At 39.8% G+C, this 11,022-nt stretch overlaps 1 pseudogene across 1 annotated transcript; it reads right to left on the reverse strand.

Moving 5' to 3' along the window:
- Nucleotides 1-619: 619 nt before the first annotated feature.
- On the reverse strand, nucleotides 620-10,449 carry LOC144640752 (E3 ubiquitin-protein ligase TRIM45-like; annotated as a pseudogene). Its single transcript, XR_013568435.1, has 5 exons — nucleotides 9,641-10,449; nucleotides 8,316-8,958; nucleotides 7,653-7,850; nucleotides 6,903-7,460; nucleotides 620-1,372 (listed from the first exon to the last, which is right to left on the reverse strand). The product of XR_013568435.1 is annotated as an E3 ubiquitin-protein ligase TRIM45-like (transcript).
- Between the last annotated feature and the right edge of the window lie 573 nt (nucleotides 10,450-11,022).

Consider the following 11,022-nt stretch of genomic DNA (forward strand, 5'->3'; position numbering starts at 1 on the left):
AATTGATCAACGTCCAAGACAGGGTCAACGAAAGCTAAGATATCTCACGGTTAACTTGTTCCATTTACTTTTATTAGTTTATAAAGGCGGATGTTTTAAAACATTTCTGTAAATAACATTACCAAGGAAAGAAAACTAATAAAATAATTTATTTACAAGCTGTGTAGATCATTTAGTCGTATATCTCGACTTCATAATTACACTACTGAGAATTATAAAACTACATATTATCCGTCTTATAGTTCGCGTGATCATACCCATGCACTTTTATTATTTATCAATACCCAAATATGGTGACCGTTATCCCAAATGTGGTTCAAGGAATAAAATACACGAGCAGTGGAGAGTGGCAGTGCATCTTCGTTATCAGATACGGTCTTCGTTTCTCTTCAGAAAAACTACAAACACGCGTTTAGATACACGCATTTCGTTTTGTCGATCTTACAAGATATTTGAATTTATTGTCAAAAGTAAACTAGGTAAACTGTTGGTATGTAATAGATGTAAATAGAACTCGACCAGGGCTATTAGAAAATAATGCAGATAAAGTTATCCAAAAGTCTACGTGTTTAAAAAAATGTATAACAAATATCACTAATACTTTAATTTACAACCTCGACTAATATTTTGGATAACAAATTAATTATTTACAAAATCCATATCATGCAAGGATGGAAAGTGCGCACGTACGGTTTTTATTCGCGAGTTGCATGTAAACATCAAATGAACGAGCTAGCGCACCACGAAAAATCGTACAAGCACTTCCATGGTGCTATTATTTATTTTGTTTTATAGGTACTGAGATGTCTTAAAACTAGCAAAAGCCGACATCTTATCTCCTTCGGTTGAGTTTAACTGTTCCCTCTTCAGATTGAACATTGGAGTTTTCTGTAGCTATGGAAAAACTGAACTCCCTTTCTTAACTGCAATGTGGCCCTTTATAATGTTCCATTTATATATATTTTATAAAGTTATGAATGTTTGATCAATTCCACGGCTTTTCTTCACAAGGTGTAAGGCCGTCATCTCGGATTTTAATGCTTTCTAAAAGGTTTCGAAATTTTACTGTTATACTCGTAAACCTCATACCTTGCCCCTGTGAACATCATGTATCTAGTTCAGTGTTTTTAGAAGACCTGTATCCTGTTGTTTCCACTATCGACCACAACAATGTTGCCTTCTTTCGTAACAGCGATACCACAGGGATTCTTAAAGCAGCCTTCATCTTCACCAAATGCACCAAACGCGCTCACGAACTCGCCATTAGAATTGAACACTTGTATTCTGTGGTTGTGGTAATCACACACCAAGATGTTGTCTTCGTCATCGCACGCCACACCCTCGGGTCCGTCAAACAAACCGTTCTGTGATCCTGTGGATGAGAGAAGCTTCTGGTTTAGTTCTTTAAAGGAGCACTGTCTGTTGTTGATAAAATTAAGGGGCCTCTTTGTAAAATATGGTGTAGAAAATTAAATGATAGTTATTAGATTTCGTATTCTTAATAATTCCTGGTGTTTTTACCATATATAAAGAAGTGTCTAAATAAAATAAAAAAATGCGTTAGTTAATTATTTATTAAACGGTGTAGCTGTTATCGATTAACAATGGAGGAAGGCTTGTTATAAAAATTGCGTTTGTTGTTGCAATTGTGGCTTATACGAAAAGAGGGAGGGTTTGAAAGAGATGATGAACTAAGAGATGTAACACTTGAGGTGTATATAGCTTCGCTCTAATTATGATATCCCCAGGGTTGCTGCCAACATAAATTGTAAGTAAAAAGGGTTAAGAGTGTGCCCGTGAGAGAACAGGGCAGAACCATGCAACAGGTGATACAGCTCATATCACCGATTTCGCCCAAACTTAGCATAAATGTTGGGTATGGTGAGCTATTTACTGTGGCAAAACATCAACTCAAAATATTTTATTCCCTTCAAGTTATGGCACCTTTTGCAAAAATGGCCATTTTTCACTAATTTATGCATATTTAATTAGCTGACTTTGATTGACCAGTTCCACAAGAAAAAAAGACTTCTGAAAATAAAATTCACTGCACTATATTCTGTGGTTATTAGGCTTTAAGTACAATAATTCACTTTAACCGTCAAATTTGATTTCTTCTCCTCAAACGGTCTTTTGGAAGGTACACATTTCGTACTGTTGGAAATAGCCTTTAACTAGTGCCCAATATCTCCCATGAGCAACAACTTATATACATTATTCTTACATGGGTAATGAAGTCCATCATTAAACTTTACAAAAATGCAACAAAATGTCTGGGGACTACAATATTTTATTAGTATTGAGGAACTAAACACACGTGACTTAACGATTTCTTGCTATTTCATCAAAATTCACCGAAACACAGAAGCCATTTATTTGCCTCAATTTGGCATAAAATCGGTACGAAATAGCTAATCAAGCATTAATCTATAGATAACAATCAAAATATTGGCGAAGAAAAGGCAGTTAGGACATTTTTCGGAGCGTTTTCAGAGCCATATAATTCGGCAATGTTGTGATATAGCAAATGTAAAAACAGCAGCGAAAGATTTTCTTTACAAGCTCGCTCAATTCAACATTTAGGCACATCAGAGTAAAGAAACAAGAAAGTAATACTACATACATGCCACTTATCGACACACAGATGCTTTCTTTTGAAGAATTTGTTCTTCCTCGCTGCACTTCGATTCTTTGATCGATCTCAATTGACATGTACTGTTGCTTTGAGGCGCGCTGAACTTAGTCAATCCATCGTGGTTCATCCTTCGTGAAAGGTGTAAGCAGGTTGTCAATAAAGTCATTCAAAGAGCTGTTCAAAGTTTACGGAAGGACACTTGTCTCAGCCAGTTTGCATGAAATAAATTTAACTGGAAAATAAACAGCCGCCATGTTGAATTTCTACCTTTGAGCCTGCCGTTTCAGTCAGCGGTACGGCTGTTCACTGGGCATCACGCGTCCATCACGCGTGACCACACCACACGCGCGATCATTTGCTTTTCCTCCCCGAGTGTTCGTTGGATGCGTTTGTGATGAAAATGAGAATATTTTCAAATTGTCGTAGGGAAAACAATTTCCTCCGCTACAGCTTGACGTGTTTACCGCAATGTGATGCTGAACGAACTCTAGGGTGCTTACCATTTGTTGGAGAGAACCGGTTGGAATGACCACTGAAAAATGGAAAGGCTTCTTTCCAAAATTAGCAAACTAACCGAAATAGATGTCGCTTACCATTTGTAGCTCAGTTTCCTGTTATTTCTTTCCGTTGATGGGAGACCTGATGCATGGGAAACTAGAACTGGGAAACCTTACAAATGGTAAGAAAATTTCTGACGTTCCGTCAATCTCCGAAGAGATTTTCCAGAAAAAATACTGTTCCATTTGTCTTTCACCGAGACAGAGTTCTTGATTTTTCTGTTCAACGGTCGGCTAGCCTGCGTGGCAGGCGTCGTTAGTTTCTAGCGCGCGCATGGGAGAAACGCGAAAGGCGCGAGAGCGCCACGCGAGGAAAAAATCGAGAAGACGGCGTCTCAGACGCCTGCTACGAAGGCTAATAAACGGTCGGCATGCACGGCAAGCAAATCAAAATAATTGTTTATGTTCCAAAATGACGCTAAATGGCGGTATAAAACTGCTCCGACGTCTCGGCAATACTGCCTTTTTGCGGGTGGCACCCTGAAGAAGGCGCAGTATTGCCGAAACGTCGGAGCAGTTTTATACCGCCATTTAGCGTCATTTTGGAACATAAACAATTATTTTTAGCATAAAAGACGCTACGCAGTTAAATAGATCAAAATTTCAACGTCTCCCAGTTACTTTCCAGGAGGGTTGTCCAATATACACGACCTGATACGAGTCGTAAATGTCTTTGTCCAGTGGAGAAATGCATGTCATTATGGAGACTTGGCACACTTTTAGAACGAAGAATATACATTGTGTTTAGCGTGTTTCGCTAGCACACTTTTAGAACGAGGAATATACATTGTGTTTAGCACGTTTCGTCGGCACACGTTTAGAACGAAGAATATACATTGTGTTTAGCGTGTTTCGTTGGCACAGTTTTAGAACGAAGAATATACATTGTGTTTAGCGTGTTTCGTTGGCACACTTTTAGAACGAAGAATATACATTGTGTTTAGCGTTTTTCGTTGGCACACTTTTGAAACGTATACACATTGCGTTTAGCGAGTTTCCGGTGTTTCTCCAATCGACAATTATGTTGTCCACTCGTACGACTCGTACGACTCGTATCGCAGGGCCCTATACAACATTGTGAAAAATTTCTAAGTCTCCATAATGACATGCATTCCTCCACTCGCAACTTCATTTGTCGAGTCGACAATGGTTTTGTCCACTCGTACGACTCGTGCGACTCGAGAAACCATCGCAGGGCCCTTGCTTAACAACATGATGAATAATTAATTAAGTATTCATAATGAGATGCATTTCTCCACTCGACAAAGGCATTTACGACTCGTATCAGGTCGTGTATATTGCTTTGAAAATGAAATGACCTTCAACACAGAAATAATTTTAACTCCCCTCAACTCCTTTGGCGCGCGTAAAAGTTTTGCCGCATATTGTTTTCCACGACATCTACCGGGTAGCAATTCTTAATACACAAAGTTTCCAGTCGTGAAATAAATCTCTTATTAACCACGCGCGAGGGCCGTACTGGGCGAATATTGGCCCGAGGTCTTAACAGTACGGATCGAGCGCAGCGAGGTCCGTACAAAAAAGACCGAAGGCCAATATTCGCCCAGTACGGTCCCGAGCAAGCTCGGAGAAGGCTACCTGTGCTGGTTGAAACATTAGCTAATAAGTTTTGCCGTCTTGCGTAGTCCTAGTCTTACAATAAATTTGTTTAGTTTTAATGCGGGGTTTAAGCTCTCTACAAAAGTCTGCATTCGCGTCTTTGTAACTCACATAGCCACTTAAATTGAGTCGGTGATGAAGAAAATTATCATTTGGGTGCATTTGAAGCCGCAATTCGTCACTTGCAATGTGGGCATTCAGGAGGAAAAATTTGTCCCCATAAAAGCCCTTTTCTAAAACAAATTAATAAAACTGCCGTAATGACGTTTATCGGTAAATGGACAGATGGAGAACTTTGTGGGATCCCGAAAAAGAGAGTGGGTACAAATTCAGTCTCCTAGCTGCCAAAGTGTAATATAATATAGACGATTTGAACAGAAGGAATAGATGTACACAGGCCAGGCTGACAACCTGACCGCCATTTCTTCGAATGTCCATATTCACCCCCCTCCCCCACCTCCCAAAAAAGACAGAAACAACAAAAAAAAAACAATAAACATACTAGTTTTAACCTGATATAAGATGGAAAAACTTGCTCTGATTATTTAATGGTTTCCGACATTTCAGAGCTCAATTTCAGAGCATCAAAACCGATTGCATCGCATACATTACACTGCATCCAGTGTATTTCTTTTCAACTATTTATCAAAAAAATTCAATGGAGAAGTTAAAAAAAAATTCTCACTTTTACAAGAAACGCACACTACTTATAAGGCTAAGATCAAGCCCCGGTTGTTCAGAGGGTAGATAACACCATCCGCTACTTATTCCGACGAAAACAAACATTTGCGAAGGAAAAACAAATGAACACGCGTGTGTATAGCTGTGTTGGGCTATGTATAGGCGTGTATAGCTGTGTAGGGCTAGGCTATGTATCCCCTCTATGAACATCCCTATATAGGATTTAGTCAAACAACTATATGATGACTACACTACGTACTTGCCCAAGTGTACGGCTTTACCGCTGACTGAAACGGCAGGCTCAAAGGTACAAATACAACATTTCCAGTTAAATTTATTTCATTCAAACTGGCTGAGACAAGTGCCCTTCCGTGAACTTTAAACAGCTCTTTGAATGACTTTATTGACAACCTGCTTACACCTTTCACGAAGGATGAACCACGATGTATTGGCTAAGTTCATCGCGCCTCAAAGCAACAGTACATGTCAATTGAGATCGATCGAAGGATCGAAGTGCAGCGAGGAAGAACAAATTCTTCAAAAGAAAGCATCTGTGTGTCGATAAGTGGCATGTATGTAGTATTACTTTCTTGTTTCTTAACTTTGATGTGCCTAAATGTTGAATTGAGCGAGCTTTTGAAGAAAATCTTTCGCTGCTATTTTTACATTTACTATCACAACATTGCCGAATTATATGGCTCTGAAAACGCTCCGAAAAATGCCCTAACTGCCAATCTTCGCCAATATTTTGATTGTTATCTATAAATTTATGCTTGATTAGCTATTTCGTACCGATTTTGTGCCAAATTGAGGCAAATAAATGGCTTCTGTGTTTCGGTGAATTTTGATGAAATAGCAAGAAATCGTTAAGTCACGTGTGTTTAGTTCCTCAATACTAATAGAATATTGAAGTCCCCAGACATTTTGTTGCATTTTTGTGAAGTTTAATGATGAATTTCATTACCCATGTAAGAATAATGTATATAAGTTGTTGCTCATGGGAGATAATGGGCACTAGTTAAAGGCTATTTCCAACAGTACGAAATGTGTACCTTCCAAAAGACCGTTTGAGGAGAAGAAATAAAATCAGACGGTTGAAGTGAATTATTGTACTTAAAGCCTAATAACCACAGAATATAATGCAGTGAAATTTATTTTCAGAAGTCTTTTTTTCTTGTGGAACTGGTCAATCAAAGTCAGCTAATTAAATATGCATAAATTAGTGAAAAATGGCCATTTTTGCAAAAGGTGCCATAACTTGAAGGGAATAAAATATTTTGAGCTGATGATTTGTCACAGTAAATAGCTCACCATACCCAACATTTATGCTAAGTTTGGGCGAAATCGGTGATATGAGCTGTATCACCTGTTGCCTGGTCCTCTTATGGATACACTCTTAAATATCTTACCTTCTTTTCCAAAGTCAGATAAATATTTCCCTTCCATGTCAAACACTTGTACTCGATCATTCACGCAGTCAGCAACAGTGATCCTTCCCCTCTGGTTTACACACACGTGATGTGGGTATATAAACTGCCCTTTAGAAAACCCCTGTGTTCCAAACTGTCGTACGGGCTCCCCGTTCATGTTGAATAATTGCACTCGGTGATTTTCTTGCTCCGTCACTATCACCAGTTCCCCAGTGGTGCAAGCCACGCCACACGGATGGTTCAAGAGGCCTGGTCGCTCAACCCCGTAGGCACCAAATTTCCTGATAAATCGACCGTCTTCATTGAACACTTGTACTCGGTGATTGTTAGAATCTGCGACCATTATATGACCGTTAGCAGCACGAGCGACACCTTTAGGGTTTTTAAACTGACCCTTATCTATTCCCTCTGAGCCAAACTTGAACATGAATGTTCCCTCGAAGTCGAAGACCTGGACTCGGTGGTTGTTACAATCTGTTACTATGACGTGGTTGTTTTCGTCGTCGATAGCGACGCCCCAGGGCATGCAGAATTCACCTGCAAATTGTAGAAAATAAACAGCAAACAGATGAAAAGGACTCAATAAGACTACCAGTTTAGACGTAATGTGTGCACTAAGCCCTGAATCAAGGCGTAAAAAGGACCAGCACTGTTTATGGAGGGGTCTTCAGCAAGCCCTTACGGTTTCTTCAACATATTCCTGGGATACGAGATCACATAAGTTCCTACCTCCTCCAGACCCCTCGCAGCCAAAGCATGCCATGACTTTTCCAACCTTGTCAAAGTCCATTCGTCCAGTCACATTGACACTGAAGGGGCTTCCATTTATGTCAATGTTTCTCATGGTGATTTTAATCTGGTGGTTTCCCCGCACTATCGGCTGATATGATACGGTAAAGGTACCATCTTCGTTGTCAATTACGTACGCTATAAAACAATCGAAAAGAAAAACTTTAAAATGAGACTATCAAGTCCTTTTTCATTATTTCGAGCTATGAAACATACTTGGCTCATAGCAAATCCAGCTTTGCAGTTAAGTATTAAGTAAATGACAGGAACCATTTGCAAGTGAGGAAAGTCACAGAAATTGAGCTATGGGGAGCAGGGATAGCGCAGTGGTGAGAGCGCTCGCTTTTCGCCAATGCGGCCCAGGTTCGATTCCCGGACTCGGCGTCATATGTGGGTTGAGTTTGTTATTGGTTCTAGTCCTTGCTTCGAGGATTTCCCTCCGGGTTCGCCGGGTTTCCTCCCTTCACAAAAACCAAAACTGCTAAATTTTAATCGATTGGGAATTCGAGGGCCATAGGTTTGTAAGTCGGAACTGTTTAGGTGCAACCTTCGACAAAAAATACTGCCTGGATTAAAAATGTCAGGGAGAGCGGGACTACTTACTCGGCACGGGATCTCCCTCGGGTGGCTCAATCTCCACACTGATTGGCTCGCTTCTGCCGCTGTATATCTCATTCATTCGATCTTTAGTTGTAACAAGAAACACAGCTTCTACTCCAGCCTTAGCTCGGTGAATTCCAACACCAGTAGCAAAACAATATGGCGGATACGCGTGATAAACCTTCACTTCGCCGATATGCTCAATGGCCTTTCTAAACTCATCTGCAGAGAACGTGTAGTCGATAAGATCATCCTCTAATGGCAAGTACTCTAACTTGGTGTTGTTCAAGTCCTGTAATCGCTGCGTCATTTGCTTTTTTACAATCATGACTTCCGCTTCGTTGCCATGTCTGAGGAGACTTTCGGTAAACTCGATACTGCTGTTTAAATTACCCAACATCATCTCAAGCTCATCAAGCTGGATCTCCAGTGTTTTAGATTTCATACGGTAAATGTTGTTCACTTGTGTAAGGATTTCTTCTTCTCGTTCAGCGATGACGTCTCTGCATCGTTTGCAGTTTTGCATCACTTGTTGCCGAACCTCTTCCAGTTTACAGTCGAGCTTCTGTTTCGTTTCGCCAACTTTTTCGATGGCTTCTTTTAATGGGCCGATTCTTTTTTTCGTGTTCATGACCAGAACCCCAACCTGGGAAAAACAAATGAAAAACTGAACAATCACAAACAACAAAAGAAAAGCCGCCAACTTCTAAGCAAGATTTTCTTCCATGAGAAACTTAAAATAAACAAAAACAACAGCAACTAACAGCATGATTTACCCTAGCGTCAAAGATTATTTTTATATTTGTTATTCCGCATTGAGAACAGTTATCCAACTTTACTGAAATTAACAACAGAATTTACATTGCAACACCCCTTACATCCTTATCAAGTAACATCCGAAACACAAAATATTTATTCTCTTTGCTAGTAATATATTCTTCTTGTGACAATAGTTGGTGATACGCCAAAACAATATTCAGTTGACGAGATGTCATCTGTGTGCATATGTACAATAGTATATCTTTGCCTATACGTGTCTTAGTTTAAAGCTCTTTTTGAACTTAACTGCACTGCTAAGTAGTTTTAACTGAATCGCTTGTTCGGCTCCACCAAAATCAGTTGCCGTTAATTATAATCTTGTTATTTGTATTGAATCTGAGCTAGGAAGTTTTGACGCCTGAATAAAATTCTCTTATTTTCATTTGTGTTGTTGCAATTCCAACGTTTCAGCAGATTTTATACAGCCGTTGTCTTCTATATGATTAATCTTATCATAGTTAGTAGAGGAGACTAACTATGCTCTTATTATCTAGTGGGGATTATCTTACCTCTGAGCGGTGTCTCTTATCCACATCTTTCAGGTAACCATAATGATGCTCTCGATGCTCGATAATCGAGCCATTCACGGCACACAGGTTCATCGCATGTCTCGCAGAAGTACTTCAACACATCTCTCTCGTGCACGCCGCACATTAGCGGTCTATGCAGCTTGTCCTGGACTTCCTTTTGTGCTTGTAAGTCACCCAAGGCAATAACTTCATGTTCTTTGGTCATTCGTGTTCTGCGATGTGCTGCAAGCACTGGGAGCACTAGGAACTCCATGCATTCGATACATCTAGACGTGGCCCTGTTCTGCTCCTCACAGTTAGTGCAGACTACTGGGTTTGAGTTACTCTTCGCAACGGACGAGGAAATCCAGTATATTGTTGATGAAGAAGTTTGTTGACCAGCGCACCGACGCCATCTTTGGGTACTGACACCTCGCATCGACATGTCGGACATTATAATGGTGTTTTCTCCGCTGTTGATTAGTCCTTGTAAACAGTGCTGACAAAACGTGTGCAAGCAAGGAAGAACTTTAGGTGTGGTGTAAGTTTCCAAGCAAATTGGGCACTTAAGAAGATGCTCCGACAGTTTTTCGACCTCCACAGATGCCATATCCAAAAGAAAACAAGTGGTAATTTAAATGACGTACTACGGAATTACGCTGAATTTTTTTCCAGTGTTCTGCATTTTTCAGAGTTCTTTCCTGATCTCGTGTTTTTGGGAAAAAAGCGTGTTTCTTGCCCGCGTTCGTTCAGCCGGAACGATAACCTCACGTTTACCAGCGGTGCCAGATAAGAATTTCATACGCCCTTGTCAAACAAGTTTTTTGCGCAGTAGATAAACCCGTAGAAGCAAAAACAATTCAAAGACATTGAGTGCCCCGTTGCCACCTGCAACGGCACCTGTTTTATACTACAAGTCTGTCAATAATCGAATAAGGTTCGGTACCAATCGATAATCTATCGGACTGGTGGGTGTTAAATTTACATATCAATAAATTGTCGTTGTTAAATTATCCCTAGAAAGAGAATCAATTCTCGTTGTTAAGTTATCCCTAGTTCTAACTCTGCCACTAAGGAGCAGATTTTGTGTTTCTCAAGTTGGAGTCGCGCATTCACTAATAATTCAAGCTAACATGCGGTTCTGACTGAGAAGAATTTATTTCTTGTCTTCTGCTGTATAAAATATTTAAGAATAAATGTTACTTTGTCAAGAATTACACAAAATCGACAAATGCCAAAATTTGTTCAAAGTATTCAATTAACAGTACGCTTGCACACAGTGGTTTACTGATCACGCCGAGCTTATTATTTTTCCCTAGAAATTTTGTTAATGTATTTAAGCTTTTAATTTTCAAAGAAACACGTTTGAAAACAACCATAGT

Source organism: Oculina patagonica, unplaced genomic scaffold, assembly GCF_052425735.1.
Source record: "Oculina patagonica isolate OP01 unplaced genomic scaffold, crgOcupat unplaced448, whole genome shotgun sequence".
Classification (NCBI taxonomy): Eukaryota; Metazoa; Cnidaria; class Anthozoa; order Scleractinia; family Oculinidae; genus Oculina; species Oculina patagonica.